Here is a 2,304-nt window from a genome sequence, read left to right as displayed (position 1 = left end):
CTCCTTTAGTACATGCAATGAAAGAGAGGAAAGTGCAGAGAACACCCATAATGTAACAGTTTATAAAAAAAAAAAAACCACATCTATAAAACAAGTGGTATTAAAGTCAAATTCTGGTCAGAATAAAAGAGCATGTACTCTCTTTATGGGTAAGGCTAAGGCCCCGCTCCCAGAGTCAGCGCACCCGCACTGCAGACAGGCGGTGCGCTGACATACACAGACCGCGATATGCGGTCTGTAGGGAGCGGGAGGTGGGCGGTAGTGGGAGATTTGACAGGGAGGGGGGGTGTGGCTTGAGCGGAGGGACCCGCTACTCTTCCCCCCCTCCCTCCACGGACTCGGGCTGGAGCTGCTGAGGGTAAGTATTAAACACACACACAGGCAGGCACTCATATACACACACACACACACACAGGCAGGCACTCACGCACTCATACACACACACGCGCACACACAGGCAGGCACTCAAACACACACACAGAGGCATGCACTCACGCACTCAGGCACACACATACACACACACACACACACACACACACAGACAGGCACTCACGCTTTCACTCCACACTCCTCCCCGCTCCCCGAAGCCTCTCCTCCTCCCGAAGCCTCCCCTCCCCATTGGCTCACAGCCACACCACGTGACGCGTCAACGCTAGACATCACCATTTTCTTGTGTCCCCTAGCGGCTGACGCGCCACAGCGTGTAGTGCTCTGTGCCGCCAGGGGGGACCGGCTCGCGAGGATTCCCCTGCTGGTGGGGAACTCGCGACATGGCCGCCCGCGCCAACGAGCGCAGCGGGACCGAGGCCTAAGTGTGGCACCCGCTACGAAAACCTGCACGTCCGATGTGGTCTGTCTCCTTGTCTCTGCTTGCCGGTGTATGCGCGAGTGATGGTGCAGTCGCCCCTATGTTGTCACTCGCCTTGCAATCCATCTCTGAACTTCGCAAGGAAATTTCTGGCAGCAATTAGAGTCAGGAGCAGTCCAAAGGAACACAGCAGGCAATAAGTAACCCTACTCGTTTCGGGATTGAAATCACTTCATTAGGGGACTGATGAGTCCATGGTGTAGCCATCTTTTTATACCAGCTGTCATTAGTTTGATTAGTGTTAAGTCCCTTAATTGAACAATTGCTTAGTCTCATATATAACATTTTTAATTAACCCTGGTTTTGAGCACAGCCAGGGTAAAGGTGCATACCCAGAAAACCACCCACAGCTGTTTCGACCTTAATGGGTCTCATCAGTGTGGGGATCAGCCTTTACCCTGGCTGTGCTCAAAGCTGTGACCATGCAGCAAGCTTAAGCCTATAGGGAACCATGTTAAAAATGGTTTTTGAAGCAAAAAGTGGCACTGTGTGCTCATTTGCATGTCATTTCCCAGAATCCCTTGCTGCAGTGGAAGTGCTGTGTGCTGGGTGATAATGGGGAAAGGCGGGGTTGCAGACCTGCCTAAGACATGCAGATGAGCATACAGTTGTATTTACACACATATATATATATATATATATATACACACACACAAAAATAAATAGGGACATTTTGAAAATATGACTAATATTTCAATCACAAAACGCGTAGGGTTTCTTGTTGCCTGCTGTGTTCCTTTGGACTGCTCCTGACTCCAATTGCTGCCAGAATTGCCTTGCGAGGTTCGATGGATTGCAAGGCGAGTGATGATATATGGACGACTGCACAATCACTCGCGCATACACCGGCAAGCATAGACAAGGAGACGGACCACATCAGAAGTGCAGGTTTTTGTAGTGGGGGCCACACTTCCCTCATAAAGAGTGTGAATGCGCTTTTATTCTGAACAGAATGTGAGTTTAATACTATTTGTTTTAGTGAGGTTTTTAAAAACAAACTGTTTGCACTCTCGGTGTTCTGTGCTTTCCTCTCTTTTTCTTTACTTAGACTACTGTACTTGTACCTTTTGGCACTTTTTTTTTTTTTTTTTTTTGCTAAAGTAATCTCATATTCAAACACTACAATATTTGGTTGATATAAAACATGCCTTACACAGACTGGATTTGGGTTTCCTTTCAAAAGAACAGTGCAATGAGAACACAGCATATTCTCTGGCATATTATTGTAAATTAATTGAGACCAAACTATTTTCTTCCTGACAAAGTTAACAGACAAAAACAATTGCTCATACTGTAGGTCAGTTGTGGTTTACATATTAAAAAAAAAAGAAAAAAGTACCCAACACACATTGCTGAAGATACCCATATCCTTACAGAGAACAATGCTAAATGCCAGGTTTTGTCCCTTCTCGAGTGTTTCTATTGCACTAGACTGC

This window comes from Ascaphus truei, chromosome 5, assembly GCF_040206685.1.
Source record: "Ascaphus truei isolate aAscTru1 chromosome 5, aAscTru1.hap1, whole genome shotgun sequence".
Lineage (NCBI taxonomy): Eukaryota > Metazoa > Chordata > Amphibia > Anura > Ascaphidae > Ascaphus > Ascaphus truei.
This window is presented reverse-complemented; position numbering follows the sequence as displayed.